Source organism: Columba livia, chromosome 4, assembly GCF_036013475.1.
Source record: "Columba livia isolate bColLiv1 breed racing homer chromosome 4, bColLiv1.pat.W.v2, whole genome shotgun sequence".
NCBI lineage: Eukaryota > Metazoa > Chordata > Aves > Columbiformes > Columbidae > Columba > Columba livia.
The window spans coordinates 34372592-34390056 of record NC_088605.1 but is presented as its reverse complement, the minus strand read 5'-3'; the positions used below and the strand labels follow the sequence as shown (position 1 = coordinate 34390056).

The window sequence follows — 17465 nt, the reverse complement described above, 5'->3', positions numbered from 1 at the left end:
CCCCACAGGTGACAACGGCCGCGCAGGCCGCCCCAGCCCCACGGCGAAGGGCCGGGCGGCGGCAGCTCCCACAGGCCCCGGCTGGGCAGGTTGCGGCCGGCGCGTCCCTGACAGCCCCCGGCCCTGCGCCGGCGGCAGCGCCACCCGCCCCTCAGCGCGGCCGGGTGCGCGGCCTCGCCCCCCGCCCCGGGCAGCGGCAGCACCGCCAAGCCCCGCTCACCTCCCGGCAGCGACAGCAACAACGACCACGACTCCGCGCGGCACCCCCGGCGCCACCCTATTTAAGCCGAGGACGGCGGGAGCGGCGTGTGCGTGTGCCGAGCCCGCCTCCTCCGCCCGCCCTCCCGCCCCGCGGGCGCTAGGGCCCGGCCCGCCCCAGCCGCCTCGCCTCCTTCCCCGCCCCAGCCCGGGGGCCACGGCCCTGTCGCCCGGGGCGTCGCTCGGGTGTCTCAGAACGCCGGTCTGCGGAGTTACAGTAATTCATCCAAAACCCCCGTGAGGGGGTGGAAATACTGTACGTGCGGGCATAAACGACAGGGGAAGTGAGCGGAACACAGGCACTGCACACAGCACCCTGCACCTTGCCGAGCTGAGGAGACAGCTTGCAGGGGTTCTTACGGCTTTGCAAAAGATATCTGCATCCATATAAATAGGCTAAATACGTTTCAGTACAAAAGCACTGGATGAAGCCAACGACCTTGTTGCAATGCAGGGAGCTATCCCATCACCACCAGTGAACTTTGTGAGGGGGCCACAGGTTTGAGGTGCACCCTGATAAAGCAAAGGCTCTTGCGGTCATATCAGTGACCTCTGACAGTTACCTGAACCTTGGGCTGGCCCTGTGCTTCATCACTCCATTCGACCTGTAAATCATCAGCCTGTAAATCTCAAAGTCCCGCTATGCTTGTTGCACACTCTGCGTTGACATAGTTCTGTGTTTCAGAAGTAGTATTTGGGTTGTGTGTACATGAGTTACTACTATACACATTCATATATATATATATATATATATTCATATATATATATATATATAAAATATTTTGTAAATTATTGGAGGTACTTTTATTTTACATGAAAGTAGCCACTGTCTCCTGATGCTACAGTTTATACTGGAGTAGAGCCAGCATAGGACCTTCTGCAAAATAGCATTTTTAAAAAAGGAATGAGCCTATATTCACTTTTTAGCACAGAGGAGTGTACTTGTGAAGCTGCTGATAGTCCCCTTTTAACTGCACTTGGGTTCAATTGTGGAGGGGCTCAGAAATGCAAAATAAATTCCTTTATCAGGAAAGGAAGTGGAAGCACATCATCCAGCAACACGCCTGATCGACTGCAGCTCCTAATGGGCACAGACTCCACACCACTAAGGCAAGTCTGAATAAAGCCCCAAAGCACAGGCAGCATGGAGATCAGCTGCTCTGCCTCTGCAGTTGGGCTCTGCTGGTTTATTCCCGTTGCACCATGCTTCGTGTAGACACGGCCAGACTCTGACAAGTGATTTTTCACATTACATCCACAGTTTTGGATTAAGAAATCAAGTGATGTAGAAATACACCATCTCAGACACTGGTGAGTTCATGTTTTGTCCTGAATGCATCTATCTTCTATCTGCCAACCCCCAAAACTCATTATGATTTTATCTATGATGCTAATTAATCCTTCATTATCACATCTATCTCCACATCTGGGTTTCTAAAGCCAATAAACCACAGGTTTCTCAGAGAAACTTCCATGAACGGATTTCCTCTTGTCTCCCACTGGAAAGAGGGTTTCTAAAAAAAAAAAAAAAAAATTTCTCATACATAACTTTTCATGAATCCTGTCATTAATGTGAAATTGCAAAAGTCCCAGCTATGCAATATTTAAACAGGCATCTCACTAATGCCAGGTATCATGTCTCTGCTCCCACTTGGCACTCACCAGATTATACACCCAGGGATGACATTACTCTCAGCTTTTTTCCAGCTGGTTGGAAAAGAGAGGGACCCAGTCTCAACACAGCTACTTAGAAAAACATATATAGAAACTAGGAAAACAAGGCACTGTATACAAACAAAATCTACCGGGGAGGTAAGGAGCTTGTCTCCCAGGGAACAGCATGGGCTGGGATCCTTTAACAACTACATTTGCATTTTAATTACACTAGAGATGCCACCAACTCTTTTTATCGATGTACAGGGCACACAGGCTCTAAATCCATTTCACTAGGGAAATCTGCTCTCATTAAGTACATCAGATAAATCAAATAAGTAAATAATAATATCCAACAGGAGATTCAGGAAATTCCCTGTATTCCAGTCTGCCTCCACTGCCTCCTGTCCTTTCACTGGACACCATTAAGAAGAATCTGCCTCCGTCTCCTCTCCACTCCAAAACCAGGAATTTCTGTGCACCAGCAAGATTCCCCCCTAACCTCAGGCTTTCCCTTTCTGAGGCTGAGCTCCCCTTCTATGACAAAATCTCCTGTCTCTTTACCATATTCATGGCCCTTCACTGTCCTGTCTCCAGTATGTCCATGTCTCCCTTGGACTGGAGAGCCCAGACTGGACACAGGTCTCCAGGTGTGGACTCAGTGGTGCCGAGCAGGGGAGAAAGATCATCTCTGCGTGGTTTCCTGTACATGGGGATGGACCACTGCTGAGTTTGGAGAAGGTGATCCTTGAAAAATCAACCAGCTTTCTTGGACCCCTCTTCTCCCCAGGACCATTTCATTAATGGGGTAATTATCCTGTAAAGAGATTACCCACAACAGAGGATTTCTATTTTAGCAATGTGTGGATAATATAGAATTTTCAGGACCAGCATTTGCTTTTGCCAATAATATTGATATTGAAGTACTGTTCTTATATGCCTGCATTGGCTATAATTGACAATGTAAATTAAGTGTCTGCCAGAAGAAAAATCACTTAGCTGTGTTCTTTTTATCTTGATTTACAAATGATGCACATCACTCTACTTAATTGGGTTATCCCAAGTGTACCATTTGAAAGCCATCCCAAGTGTATAATTTTTATACAAAACAGACTGCCTAGCCTTCTACCATACTGTATCTGCATCTGCTCACACTTGCATGGAATCTTGAGAGAACAAAAACAAAGAAACGTTATGTAAATAAACACTTCAAAATGTCTAGCATATATTGCAATTAAAAAACATGAGCTACCAGGTCCATGGAGCAGGCATAGTCACTTACGTCTTGTCAGCCTTCTTCCTAGTGGGAAATGGAATAATGTTTGGTTTACATTCACAACTTTCATACACTTGAAAAAGGAAACATAAATCCTGATAGGAAATGGCAGGGAGGGCGAGTGTGGCCGCCCCATAGCAGGGAGGGCAACTCTGGCAGAGACGAGGCTCTCCCCTGAGGAGCAGTCCCAGGGTACCCATGTAGGTGACACCAACTGCCTCTGCTGACAGCTCACAGCGAATTGAGATAATGAGTCAGGGCTGGGATCCACGCAGAGACCCAGTGGGGAACAGCAGGAGCCCACACCAGGACTGAAGACCAGGCCAGGACATATCTAGGGCTCATCCAGGAGACAGGGCTGAAGGCAAGCTGCCTGCAATGTGCCTTCAGGCTCCATCCAGGAAAAACAAATCAAGCAGCTGGGAGAGCAAGGAACAGGGCTAGGAATGGCATGGCCCAGGCCTGAGCTTGAGCGGAGCCCCTGGACTACTGGGCAGGGATGTGGGTGGGGGTCCCAGCTGAGGCTGCTCAGAGACGTTAAGGTCTATAGGTGTCTCCAGGGCTCTGGCAGTGACACCAGTGCACCCCGTGCTCACTGAAATACACAGCAGGTGTATCTCACTATATAGATGCATTTCACCTGAACAAACAACACATTGTACTGAGCACAACAGCAAATATGCCAAAGGTAAGAGTCTCCCAGAAATAAGAAAATCTGTCCTAGTTCAGAGAGAAAAATATGTTTGGGGGGGATTCCTGAAGACCATAGTCATCTGTCTCCCTTATAAATGAATGAACGCAAACTCAAACATCCTGATGTCATGAAGCAGCTGTGCTGGCAGATGAAAGTCTGCCCAGGGCCAGCCTAAACCATGCTTTGGTCACACTTGTTATGTTACCTTAAAAATTTCTTCAACTTAGAAATACACAAGTAAGGAATTCATGAATGTAACGAGTTCCATGAAATATAGGTCTTCTAAACACTGAGATATCTAGCCAGAAAAATATAGTGTTTATGAAATCCTCTGTATAAAAGCACTGGAAAAAAAACCTCAAAACTTCTATTGCAAACAAGAAAAGAGATGTGATGCATATATACACACATACACAAATATATAGAGAGATTTTTCAGAAAAATATAGAAACAAAACTAGAAAGTCAACTTAAATAACAATCATGTTTTCAAACATGTAATTACTTCATTGGGTTTTGAGGATTTTGTGGATTTTTTTTAAATACAGAAAGGATATTTCAGCTATGCCTACCATTTCTTCCACTCTGTGTTACTATCTTCATCACATATTTCTCCTTCTTCTGCTCCCTGCTCCCTTGAAGATAAATACATGGGCTTACGGTTTGGGATCTTCTGATGTCCAGCAGCTGTATGAACTGACAAAGTCCCCATTTAGTTCACACTCAGCACACAGAAACTGCCCTTCCCACAGCACTGAGGACCCAGTTTGAATATGACAGAGATAGAGGAGTCCTGTGGAAATAGTATTCTGTCCAGTAAAAAGAAGACAACCTGGCTGTTACTGATTCAGCTTGCTAATGTCAGGCTCACAAGAATGTTATTCTTCAAATGACAAGGTACATATGTAATGGCACGGGACTGGAAAAGCCAGCATAAAGCATCAGCAGGTTAAATTGTGTTAAAGCCAGTTCGTTTGCCATCAGTCCTTTTTCTTTCTCTGAACTTTGGTTCACAGGCTGTATTTCCCTCCTTCCTCCTGCAATCGGTACATGTGTGCAAGACTACTAGCAAGTTTACTACTCGCTTCATCCAAACAATCAGCATGAAGATTTTCAAATGTGAAAGTTATTTCAGTAAAACCACAAACATAAGAAGGATGTTCTCTTGTTTGTTTCTGCCAGCACAATGCAAACAAGCCAACCATACCCATTTGTTCACTTTTCTTGTAAAATATTTTCCCCAATCACCATTCCTCTGCATATCTACTGTTTGGAGAAGGGTCAAAGGCATCACAACAGAAAAAGATAAAAGTTTACATTCTTCTAAAATCTACTGAGAACAGAAGCTGCAATGTATAAAGCTACATTACAGAAATACATAAATGGACAATAAAGTTCTGTTTGTTTACTGAATATTAAGTAAAATATTACACAGAAATAACCAGAGCAAGAAAGCTTAGAAGTTAAATATTTATTATGTTTAAACTCCAACTGAGAAATGAAGTGCCTGTGTCAAAAAATAAAATACCATCTCTTCGTCTGGAACATATCCTGAGCACAATATTTTCTGGGTGACAAAAGGAGTAAGTTGTTTTATTAGCTACAGTTTACAGTCAGCAGCGCATGTTCAACACAAAACTGAAGAGCAGAGCCGCAAATAGTACCAGACTACAGTATTGAACATCCCTTGTCCGCAATGACCTCCAAATGCACAGCATGTTTTCATATTCTTCACATACCCACACCTCCTTGCAACTATTTCAGTGAGTATTGGTGCACAAGCCCTGGGAGCAGGCCAGATGTCATGGCAAGGAACATCTGCTTTTAAAGGATCTCTCAAGTTGAGCATGCTCACGTCCCCAAACCTGCCAGCTAACCAGTGTGCTCTACCACTGCAAGGATACATTTGGGCTCCAACTCAATATTAGTGCCTACAGAGGCAAGAAAGGGAACGCAGAAAGAATTAATGAGGACCAAGCCCTTTCCAAAAGCCAAGGAGCTTGTACACAGCGATCTTTAAATTAGTGCCAATCATTCAAAAAAGCCTCAGTGAACCTTATTTCTTATAAAACACCTCTGCATACTGGAATATGTACATCAAACTTGTCATTTGCATTTTCATGTAACACATATGTGTGTGTGAGTAGAGCTCCACTTTTGAAAGGATGGCTCCACATCTCATTTGCCTGAGCCCATCAAGTGCCAAACAGGACAAGCCTGCAGATGCCAGTTCAAGATGATGGGTGAGGATGATGAAGCACAGACTTCTGAAAAAAATCTTACAATTTCCACATGTGGCAAGCCCTGCTCCAGTGCCTGGCTCCTGCAGGAAGAGGGGACTAAGTAGAGGGAGCTCAGATTGGCAGCCAGAGTAGCTCAGGCTTTAGTTAATCTACCTTCTTGGCTACAAAACTGAGGTTGCACACTCCTTCATGCTTCCGTGCAAGGCTGCATTTAGACAGGGCAAGGGCTAGTGATATGGAGAAGAGAAGCCATGGGAATATTTTTAATAAAGGGCTTGTAGGACATGGATAAGATCAGCTTGGCTGGCATACACAAGGTATGTCAGTAAACTATATCTTCATTTGGGATAAAAGCCAATCCAGTGATTAAAAGAACAACTTGTCAAGGCACTTCATCATAAATCACCTGTATTGTCTCTGGAAATGGGTGGAAACAATCCCACTCTCCAACCTGTGACAGGCTGATTCATAGAGTTGTTGCTGCACAGGAAAACAAATGGGTCTGGCTTGTAAATAACAAACTTTCCAAAGCAAACTGACTTTTACAGAAAAAAGATGTTTAAAAAAAAAAAAAACAAAACACACACACAGGTTAAATATGCCTCTCTTTGGTAAAATGGTGTTAAAAAGTGGAAAATAAGCATTGTTTGGCCCTTTCTATGTCATCAAGAACCACCATTAATCAAATTGAGCATATATCCAATTGTCCACACAAAATAACTACAAGGTATTGGCACTGTTCCCCAGCCAGTGAGCAATGGGTAGCATGCTCTGTGCCATCATGCACAGACCCAAGCACGCTTTAGAGTTGGAATGCTGAGTAGCATTTGGAGATGAAGTTCCCCTATCCCATTCCTGAACAGCAAGAGCGTGTCAATCCATCACTTCTGACCTGGTGCTTCCTGAGCCCATCCCACTGCCATGCTTACGACACCTACCACCCCAATCATCCACTGTGGAGACCTCGCTTTGTCCTACCCCTGATCCCTGGCTCCAGCCATGGCCTGCCAACAGTGTCACCCTCCATCGCCTCAGGCAGCACCACAGCCCAGCCAGAGCAGAGAGATCCCTGGTACAGCATGCAGGAGCCTCTGCCCCACACAGGAGCACATTTGTCCTTGCAAGCTGTCCTCCCCCAGCTGGTGTTCAACCTCTTGCCCAGAGGCATGTGCGAGGCTGCTTCAGGTTGCCTCCTTCCTCCCACTCCACACAAGGCTGGAGGTTCACCTCAGCAGTCACTACTGAGGAGTGAAGAGATGGTGTGCAACCTCTGTCTTGTGGGAGGTGCTCATTAACACATCTAGGGATATTTTAGTGGTCTAAGTTTATTCTTGGTTTTGTTTTCTTGTATTTCAAGATGCAAACCCCCTCAGAGTCAGCTACATCCAACACTGTTTAAAGTGATGGGTAGGCACTTGTCTTCAGAAAGGCATCTTTTACTCTGCATCTTGCTAGTGAAATTCCTATTTCTTGTATAAAGATAGACCTGGAGCAATAGTCGAGTACTACTTCTGTAACAAACTGCTTAGTGATATTAAACATTATTATTTCAAGTGCTTATCTTTATTTTTATGTAACATTCACAGACAAATACATACCAGTACTTTAGAAAACTCATTTTCCAAAATCTGTCTAGAAATATCTAGCAGCAACAGATTTTTACTAGAGACAAAAGAAAACTAAGTTTCTCTGTCTCAAAAATAACTACATTAAGTTTCTTCCTTATATTTTCTGCTGTGAAACAGTGGCAGATCTCATTGCAACGTTGTTTAACCTCTGTGTGCTAACACAAATTTTATATGACTGTCTGTTACGTATTTCTGAGATTTAAATCACTACCAGATTAAGAGATTACTCAGATTAAGGGATCTGAGTCTCTTAACCACTACCATAGATTTGAAATCTATAAAGTACATAGAGACCCTAAACCGAAGTGAGACGGCACTTACAGCGTGTAACAGAGCACACAGACAGTTTGCCGCTGGCTGCAAGTGCTGCACAGTCACCAGCAGACCAGGCAGACCAACACCAGCCAGCTTCTGCCTGGAGCAACACGTGAGCTCCTCAAAATCCTAACCAGGATCTCGCCATACAATATTTCTCATTGCTTTTATGACACTTGAGTCTTTTTGTTGTTGTAAGCACCAGTAAGGATGTTAGTCCTTGCCTCTTTCAAACTTGAAGATACCAATAAAAGAAACAGAACTAGAGCCTCTAGAATGGACTAGCAGGCCCTGGATGCCCCCAAACAACACGGTACAATCACTGCTTCTCAGTAGCTAGAGCCTGTTCTCAAGAAAACCATATGGGCTCCTGGCAGCGATGACAACACATGAAGCCCAGGCTGCTCATGCCAGTCGCAAGTGTTTTGTGTACTCCAAACCAAACCGCTCTGCCAGGGTGCTTCACTGCCCTCCTGGGCTCTATTTGCTTCTCCCCACAGAGGTCAGCGCTCGCTCCTGCTGGCTGGCACAGGCTGCTTTTGTGTAAAAAGGGCAACAGGTGGCTATGCTGACCCCAAGGTCACCGAGGAGCCCGTGTCTCCCAGCTGCCTGGCATGTAGGTGGCCAGGGAAGGAAAACTGCATTCACATTCCCAATCTCACCTGCCTGGCAGCAGGTACTGCTGCAGTTAAACTTGTGGTTTCCATTATATGAGAATTTGCTGACAGAACTTCAAAAAAACCACACATTTAGGGCAGGTCTGGGGTTTTTTGTTTGTTTGTTTTTAACCTTAATTTGACTAAAGTGACTGTGGAAAACAAGGGCCTGGGGGTATTAGTGTGGAGCACTGAGTATATTTAAAAAAAAAAAAAAAAAAAAGAGGCAAGATTAAAGTAGACTTGCAGCTGAAATTACTAAGGGTTGAAATATATTATTTGGCACAAACCATTGAGGAATGTAGTAGATATCAGTTTGGCTTGACTGAGTTAATGACAAGCTGAAAATGATCCAATAAACCCAGACAAGGAAGTTTCTGCTTACTCATTTTTGTGCTTCGTTTATTAACTGCACACCTACAAGGTTAAATACAGGTGCTGCTCTTCTCACTAAATCCATGGTGTCTGAGAGCGAAACCATAAACTTCACAATTGTTTAGCAAATCTCAAATGTGGTAAAAGTTCAGTGTGGTATGCTTCCATTTCAATTTTTGACATCATTTAAAAAAAAATGCAAATGTGCAGGCTGCATAGGCTCTTTCACGTTATGAGAGTACAAATGCAAACGTTTTGTGCTCACTTTGACTAGTACACCTTAACAGGCAACAAAAAGCAGAGGTAACCTTTAGATAACAGTTAAGATATTAGCTGGCAACAAATTAGAAAATTTAGAAATTTAAAATTAGCTATTAACAAAAAAAATAAAGGAAAAAAACATCCAAGAGTTAGTAACCCTTCCAGAAAGTGTGGTAGTATTTTTCCCCTCATGGCATGTGCTGCACCCCCTGTAATGGCACAGCCCCACTCTGCCTTCAGTTGGAGCACGACCTCCTAGCTGGAACTGCAGGGTGCCCACGGGCCAGCACGTGTGATCCCCGTGTTCTGTATCCTCTCTGGAGAGAATGCAACGTTACACCAGGTGCATTCTGCAGCAAGTCCCTCTTACTATGCACAGGCTCATCTTGAACCATCAGTGGGAACTGCTGAAGCTGAAAGATACCTTTTAGCTTTGAAAAAATATGACTTCATTCATTTCCCTTTAGTACACTCCACATTCTCTTTTTTTCCCCCATTCAAAGGCTTGAATAATGCAACTTCCTCTCATATCTACCCCGCTAAGCACAGAAAAAAACCCTTTCAAAGCCCAGGCTATAAACCCTGGAGCAACCACAGTCACAAACTATGCTGAGTTATCAAAGATCTTGCTGGGATGAAAAGAACTTTATTGCATTCCCAGAAAGCAGTGGAGGGCATGGCTTTGCCCATGCAGAAGTTTTCCCTCTCATGAAAGGCAGTCTGAGCTTGCTTAGAATGCTACAAAAGTATGTCCACATCCAGCAGCATCGTGCAGTCATTCAGAACACAAAGTAAAAGCTACATCATCCTAAACATCAGGAAAACACACCCAACTAAAGCATGGCAAGAGATGTTTCCTGAAATTTGTTATCGCCTACTGTAGCATGGGGTGGTGAACCATGAGGACTTTTCTGACATGTTAATTTGATAAGAACTGTGAAATGGAAATACAGACCAGGGGAAATGCAGAGATAATCTACAACCTCTTTTAACCAGTCCATACAGGTCATATACAGTAATGGTCTCCTCCTTGTCACTATAGTGACTAATTAGCCAGCACTCCAAGTTTAGCGGTCCTTTAGCATGATTACATATACACATGGACACTGGGGCCGGCCGACCGCCTCATTCAACTTCTGCTGGAGTTGATGCAAATCTTTCCCCCAGCTTCAACAGAATCTAGATTGGGATATTAATAATTCACAGCAGGTGCAGTGCACTGCCTAGATTGCTGCTTTTATCTACAGTAAGATGGCACTGGTTTTCCACACTCATACCTACCCTTGGTACAATCAGATTTTAGATGCACATGTAACTTAAGAATGTGTATGTATTAAAATGCAAGTTCTTCAGCAGGTGAAAAATTCCCTTCAGCATACATAAGGGATTCCCACAGAGATTTACAGTACAAAAGTAAATGGCTTAGACCAAAGTGTCTCTGACAATTTAAAAACTTCAAGTATCCAAACACTTAATGATATTTTAAAAAATTCTCAAGAACAAATAATTACTGAGCTTTTTGACTGATAGAGCATGTGGTGCATTGGCAGAGCAGCAGCAGTCTCCTGCCAAGCAGTGACTTCTCTGCAAAGGGCCTCCTCACCAAATTACAATTTCATAGCACCTCTGGTTAGAAAAAGAGCAGTCTAAATCCTGGGAAGCAGAACTCTAGATAGGGGTGGAGTGTTTTTTTTTTTTTTTTTTTTTTCGGGGGGAAGGTCTTGGTTTTTGCTCATTTGAGACCACAACTGTAAAAGAAATCACAGAATGTTAGGAATTGGAAGGGACCTTGAAAGATCATCTAGTCCAATCCCCCTGCTGGAGCAGGAACACCTAGATGAGGCTACACAGGAAAGTGTCCAGGTGGGTTTTGAACGTCTCCAGAGTAGGAGACTCCATTCAAAGTGAAAGGTCAAAAATACTGTTTCAAATTTATAGGAAACTACCTGTACCTTTCAGAGAACACTCCAATTTTAAGATTTGTGTAATTATTTTTGTGCATCAAAATTCTTTACAAATGACTCCCAGTCCAATAGAAACAAGTAAACTTCTGGTGCTGAGGGAATTTCAGGTTAATCTGACTTTCTCAGCCCTACTTCCACTGAAATAGGGTTATGTTGGGCTGGACATGAGTCACTACTGGGGTTCTGCAGGGATCCATCTTAGGGCCAGCGCTCTTCAATGTCTTTACAAATGACTTAGACTCAGAACTTGAGAGATTGCTTAGTAAATTCACCATTGACACAGAACTGAGGGGAGCTGTCAACACTCTCGAGGGCAGAGAGGCCCTACAAAGGGACCTGGACAAATTGGAGAACTGGGCAATCACCAACCGCATGAAGTTCAACAAGAGCAAGTGCAGGATTTTGCACCTGGGACACGGCAACCCTGGCTGTACATACAGACTGGGGGATGAGAGGCTGCAAAGCAGCTCTGCAGAGAGGGATCTGGGGGTTCTGTTCAATGGTAAGCTGAACATGAGCCAACAGTGTGCCCTGGCAGCCATGAGGTCAAACCGTGTCCTGGGTGCATCCAGCACAGCATTGCCAGACGGGCAAGGGAGGTGATTGTCCCGCTCTGCTCTGCACTGGTGCGGCCTCACCTGGAGCACTGTGTGCAGTTCTGGGCAACACAGGATAAAAAGAGGCATAAAGCTACTGGAGAGTGTCCAGAAGAGGGCTACAAAGTTGGTGAAGGATTTGGAGAGGAAGCTGTATGAGGAACAGCTAAAGTCACTTGGTTTGATCAGCCTTGAGGAGACTGAGGGGAGACCTCATAGTGGTCTACAGCTTCCTCACAAGGGCAGGAGGAGGGGCAGGCACTGATCTTTTCTCTTTAGTGACCAATGACAGAACCCAAGGGAATGGCAGGAAGATGTGCCAGGGGAGGTTTAGGTTGGACATTAGGAAAAGGTTCTTCACCCAGAGGGTGGTGGAGCACTGGAACAGGCTCCCCAGGGAGGTGTCACGGCCCCAAGCCTGACAGTGTTCAAGAAGAGACTGGACAAGGCCCTCAGACACATGGTGTGAACTGTGGGGTTGTCATATGCAGGGACAGGAGCTGGACTCGATGATCCTTGTGGGTCACTTCCAACTCAGGACATTCTATTAATCTATTAATTCCATGAATCTATGAAATCCAGGCCAAGATTCCCCTGGCTTTCCACATGGTAAGGTCTGGTAAAAAAAGAAGGCCATCTACAATTTGCTTAATGTTTCCTTGTTAAACCCGCAACTCCAAATCCAGACCTAAATCCCTAAAAAAAAAGTAATTCTTCTTCAGACACCCTTGCTCAGCTCAATGTACACTTGCTCCTTCTTTCAGGAACTTTCTGGCACAAAAGTGTGCCAGCTTCTTAGTTAGGGAAAGCATGGGGATTTTTTTATAAAGCCTTGTATTAGGATCCTTTCTTTTTTTCTTGTGAAGTGGGAAGAGGGCCAAGAATGAGAAGATGTGGTCAGTGGGGAGAACCAGGAAGGATTTGCAGCCCTGTTAAATTCCCCTTTCTTCCCCAGGAGCCACATTTCTGCCCTGCTTCCTTCGACGCAGAAAAACTGATTCTTTTCCAAAGCAAGCAAACAAATGGATTTTATTTCAGTCCTTCAGGCTGTAGAAAAGCACTTGCTTGGGATGTATTACTCAGGATTAATAATTCTCTTTCCTGTTTGCAAGTTTAGAAATAGCTCTAGAACTAACATGCTGTGTTTCAGGATGGTTATGGAACATTAATTTTCAACACAATAGTGTCTTGTAGACTTTCATTTTCCTTTACCCGTTCTATTCATACACAATTTGAGTATGCAGATTTGAAGTAGACTTATTAAAAAAAATAGATGGATTTAATAATATTAGACTTGCTAAAAATTTCACAAGCGACAAGAATACTTGGGCTGAGTGAAAAGAAAAAATGTTCAACCAATATCCAGGTTTGTCAAGGGACCAAAGTGGAGAATATTCTCGTTTATGTGTGTGGCACTTGAAAGTGCAAATGAAATTCAGAAAGATTACGGAGATATGTTTAATCAATAGATCTCTGCACAACTGAGAAGCATGCAAACAGTATCTTACCCTGACTGAATGGGCTTGCAAATAAGTACAGGAGCAACTACACACCTTATCAAGTATTCCCATATCAGAACACTTCATCATAACTAAAGCACCAGGCATCTAATGCTATATCTGTCCTACCAGCTACTTGTCCCGATAATATCAAGAGTGCTTTCCAGTTAAAGTTAATAGCAACAGCAAAATCTTTGGATTGTGGATAGGAAAAAGATATTGTCAGGGTAAACCCATTACTCAGTGAAAATTTGTTTGACTATCTTAATCATTACTTCCTAACACAATGATAGGATCTAGCCCCCAACTCTAAACCCAGCACATCCAAAGGCAGCTGTCTCACATCCCTGCACTACTGATGGCAGACATCAAAAACAGACCATCTTCCACATAAATGTAACAACAGTGATAAAAGTCCACCAAACCCTTGGCACTTACCCTCTATTATGGGTAAAAAAAAAAATCTACTTGGGGGTCATTTCAAGAATTTTGTATGTTAATAGCTGGGAAGGGGAAAAGTGCTTAGGGTTAATTTGTTTCCAGATGGGCTATTCCCTCCCTTTCCTGGCTGAAGAGAGGAACTTAGTGCTGAAAGGTTTGTTTATAGGGCTGACACCTTTTCAGAAGCGATGGAGCAGCCGAGTTCTGAATTCACCACCTCTCTCTACCATGGTGTTTCATTGCTTCGCCACTTCACAGCCATGCTGCTGATGTGCACCTCACACAGAGCAGTCTGATACAGCGAAGGCTTGAGCCACACATGTATCCATGCTTCCTGTGGAAGTCCAAGAAAAAGAGTATTTGTTCAGGTTTTTACTCGCACCAGGATGTTTGTTCAAGGACATGTCAAAGAAACAAGGACCCCCTGAGCTGTCCTCTGTGGTACAAAGATATCCTAATACTACAGCTGCCTTTAAGGATGAACTCCTTTCACTTCAGAGAGCTCATGGTGCAAGGTCTGAGGGCTGACTGGATTAAGTTTTGTTACAGCAATCCTGAGGCCAAACTGCCCTGACTAGGCTTCAGGCACTCAGATAAACTCAGCTAATTTACACACGAGTGTGGGAGGGAGCAAGAAAGCTTTCAATGACATCAGAGAAGGACAAACAGAATAAGAAGCAAAAGATGCCTATGTACTGCAATAAGGTCAGGAAAGTTTGGATGCATCTAAAGTAAGTGCACAGGCTCTGTACTTTAAACTATTTATCACAGTTTTGAAACAGGAACAGAAATAACACCTGATGCAGAAATCAGGAGGTGGGGAAGTACCTGACCCTTGCACAAATCTAGGCTATAAATCCCTGCTCTAAGCAGCAGTCTGGACATACAGAGGGGAGAATAAACACACAATAAACTTATTCCTAACTCTCTTCCCACTTCAGATCAGTATTTGAACAACAAGGGTGACATCAACATGACACACTTCTGCAGCAGCAGCTCTGGTCTCCACTTTGCAGGGACTGAGCACACCCCAGTCAACGCCCTGAGGACATCGTGGGGAGAAACCACAGCATGAGCACTAGCGTGATGCTCCTTCCAGCGTGCTCCCCAAGCCCAGTTCTCCTTTGTGCTATGGCTTACAAAACCAGAACCCTACATTCAGTGAGGTTACACCTCCCGCTCTTCCCTTTTCAGAGAGATGTAAGGACAGGCTCTGGTTCTTACTGTCCTACGTTGAGCTCCTGATCTGCGTGGAGGTACAACCCAGAAGTAACTCTGGGAGTAACAAACTCCTGGAGACAGCTCTGCAGCAGCAGCTGCCAGAAGAAGCCACCTGCTTCCATGACGTGGTGCAATAGATGACCAGCCCCTGACGCACTGCATGCAGTAAAAGAGAAGAGGAAGCCCTGACCCAGTCTGCGTCAGCACAAATTTCTGACATATTAAGAAACTTCCTGGGGGCTGTGCAGCTGGCCAGCTGTCGTCAACGGAAGCCTACAAATCCTAATGGCTTAAAACTGAAAGGAAACAATTTTCACCTATAATTTCAGTTATTGTACACATCGGTTCTCTGATGACCTCTTCCCACCCCAAAAACCATTCAGAGACAAACCGAGAGTGTATCAGCTGCACCAGCCAGCAGCGATGCAGCAAACGCCCTGGCACAGAGGCCTTGCAGGGCTTGCGTGGTGAATGGAGGACTAGAAACAAGTATATGTGGGGACATCATTCTCCTATCACTCCAATAGATGCTCTATGGGTTTTTACTTTTCAGGTAACATCACATTTGACTAAAACCCTACGGTATGTTAAATCTCTTCTACAGACACTTTGTCTGATCTCTTTTTGCTGTCAGAGAAGTTTCAAGAAAACAAACAATCTGCATATAACCTGAAGTGGAGTCGTTTAGATACACTCCGTTCCCTTCAAAGCAGAAAGGAACAAGGGCAATAGAGTAGGGAGCTTAAAAACATCCACTCTGTCAGAAATACAGTTTCTTACAGTGCAGGTGCTGCCTGTAGGTCCAGCTATCTTTCCAGCATCTCCTCCCAGCCTTAGATGGGACATGGTGGCGTTATAAACAAACCTGCACAGCTTTACAAGGCTGCCCAGAGGGCAAGCCTGAGTGTGACTGACAGACAGAGTTTGATATAACCGACTCAGCCTTTCAAGAGCTCCCTTTGAAATTGAACATATCTTATTTCCAGTCATTAAAGAAAATGGTCAATTGCTGTTTTCCTGTAGAAAAAAGGATAATCATCTCCTAGTGCTCTGGTCAGCACTTTTTTTTTTTTCTTTCTCAACCACATTTCCTAATTTCCTTTCAGATCCATGCTACCAGAGAACCAACCACAAGACACATATTTGATTACATCAAAAGCACATCTTCTTTAACAATTCTGATCTTTCTTCATATTTCATGGCCTTACCATGACTAGTAGAAAAGTCACAGTTTCAGACATACCCTCCTGAGGTCAACTTTTCTGCTGACACATAACCAGGCCAAACCAGGACTGTTCCCAACTAAGTCACAGTGATGCTGACTCGTTTAGGTTTCTGAAACTGCCCTGGGATTTAGCCCGCAATGGCACTGCCCAGACATCTCAAATCTCAGAGCAGAGTTACCTCCATTTCACAGATTGAGAAAGAAGGGCAAAGAGAAGTGCACTGATTCATTGACACAGCAAAATAAATACCAAGAATATGAGAAAAATCGAGAAGTGTTTCTGCCTCTATGCCAAGCTACTAGCTATGGAGAGCTGCAAGATAAGAGCAGATATTTGTTCTGTGTTACTCCAGTGCCTACTCATCAGAGCATAAGCCTGAAAACCTAAGGATCTTTGCTTCTATTTCAAATAAAACAGATCAGATCTATGTTGCAAAATTTCCCTGATGTAATTCAGGGATAGGTGGCAAAAGATAAGATCTCATATCAACACAGTTTGGCAAGGGTCCCTGGTGTCAACACAACAACACTCAGAAGAGGTGCCATGGTTTATTTCACTCAGAAAAATAAAGAGTCTGCCCATGTCTGTGGTTAATGTGTGCCCTGGCAAAACACTCCTATCCCAACTGTGGCTGTGGGGTGGACTGCTGCAACTGATATTTTCATAGCACCCTTTAGTGCTAAAGTAACACCACAATTTGAATCACACTGTCTACTCAGCATCAAAGTTAGTGGTTCTCCTATGTTCAAGTACACGGCAAAGTTGTGAACTTAACCCTTGAGATTTCTCTACTTACTAACACATCAGCGTTTAGACCTTTTTCTAAAATGATACTCAGACCTTTGTGCCCTCCATGACCTTTCAGGATTTCCACAGTATAACAAGAGCCAGAGCACAAAATGTGCTCATCCATGTCTGTATGGTGACCATAACAAACAAAGCTGTCAAGAAAAATATCTTCAATATCCATGCTCAGGCAGAAACTACTGGTGGGACAGGAGTTTCTGCTCTTGGGATTTTTCATTACTTTAAGCATAATTATGTGTTGAAGCTGATGTTTTATCTGATCTTTCTCCCTTAAAAAAAAAAACAAACAAAAAAACCCTCCAAAACAATAAAACATCTGAAAGAAAGAAGCTACGGCTGAATGTAGAATGGCT

At 44.0% G+C, this 17465-nt stretch overlaps 1 protein-coding gene across 1 annotated transcript in view; it reads right to left on the bottom strand.

Moving 5' to 3' along the window:
• Positions 1-368, bottom strand: part of ACSL1 (acyl-CoA synthetase long chain family member 1) — a 41192-nt gene extending 40824 nt beyond the window's left edge. Inside the window, exon 1 of the mRNA XM_065061178.1 lies at positions 221-368. The gene's annotated coding sequence lies outside the window, so the exon portion shown is untranslated. The remainder of the gene's footprint in view (positions 1-220) is intronic.
• Positions 369-17465: the final 17097 nt, after the last annotated feature.